Source organism: Pteropus vampyrus, unplaced genomic scaffold, assembly GCF_000151845.1.
Source record: "Pteropus vampyrus isolate Shadow unplaced genomic scaffold, Pvam_2.0 Scaffold552, whole genome shotgun sequence".
NCBI classification, from domain to species: Eukaryota; Metazoa; Chordata; class Mammalia; order Chiroptera; family Pteropodidae; genus Pteropus; species Pteropus vampyrus.
In genome coordinates this window covers 459,254-460,421 of record NW_011889333.1, presented here as the reverse complement: position 1 = coordinate 460,421, position 1,168 = coordinate 459,254, and the positions used below count along the sequence as shown (strand labels likewise).

Here is a 1,168-nt window from a genome sequence, read left to right as displayed (position 1 = left end):
ATATGAACATAAATGATTCTCAAGGTGCGAGACAAATGCCCTCTTATTTGTGTGGCAGTTTGGTGGTTAAAAGTGGACTCTGGAGTGAGGCTGCCTAAGTACAAATCCTAGATCTGCTGACTGTAGCTGTGTGGTTTCGGAAAAGTTGCATGCTATAGTTCCTGCAACATAAGGGTTGTTGGAGAGAGAACTGTTTGTTTTCTGATGCTCTGGCTATTTTGATCAAATTTTTGATTTCCTAGAGAACCTCATCCATTTCACTTCAAACATTCTTATTTAATTTAACAGACTCTGTCCTGTTCTGTTGTGACGACCTGCTGAAATGTGAAAAGGTTATAGGATAATTACAACCGGAAACTGGACAAAGGAAGTCTATACTTTAGGCCTAGTTTCTGGAACCCCTTAACCGCATTCTGTTAATCATGAAACTTGTAACAATGAGCTCATATGCTAACTGCCAATTTTAGCCTGTGTAACCCTGCTTGCTTGTGTGGCATGAAAAATAATCAATTGTGTATAAGCTGAAAATTACTGTTTGGCCATCGCCCATGAGAATACTGGCTATTGCCCATGGGAACATAGGCAATCACCCCATAGGAACATAACATTCTAACAACAAGCTTTCTGCTTCTGTCCTCCCCGCTTGCACACCTGACCAGTGGGTTGACAGGTAGTGAATAGGAGAGAAATAAACCTTTGTGTTTAAGATAGAATGAAGAATGGGATTTAGGGCTTAAAAACTTTGTATCTTCGCATTTCGGGGCTGCTCCTTTGTACAGGACAGCCACCGGCTAATAAACAGCCTTTGAGAGCATACTTGGTTTGGTCTATTCTATACAGGCCACAACACTGCATGTGCTACAACGCTATCTAACACTTTTCGTGCCAAAGAATAACTGTCATTCTGAAAAAAAAGTATTTTGAAGAAGGAGTAAAGCCAGAGAGTTGGTTATATGAGGATGTACCTTTCTGGGCATACCTGCTTAACTTTTTTCTTGTACATGCTGATGCCCTTTTGCTTGTCTATTCCACAAGCACGTAACAGAGTTGATACCCATGGATGGAGAGAGAAAGTGTCTCTCTTCTATTTTTTCAACTTGCTATAGAAAATGTTAAATAACGTAAGGTCCAGGAAAAGTCTCTGGACACTATACCTTAATAGGATAAC

General features: G+C 40.2%; 1 protein-coding gene across 3 annotated transcripts in view; it reads right to left on the bottom strand.

The window, feature by feature from the left end:
• JAKMIP2 (janus kinase and microtubule interacting protein 2) overlaps positions 1 to 1,168 on the bottom strand; it is a 152,582-nt gene that overhangs the window by 11,075 nt on the left and 140,339 nt on the right. The gene's annotated exons all lie outside the window — the stretch shown is intronic.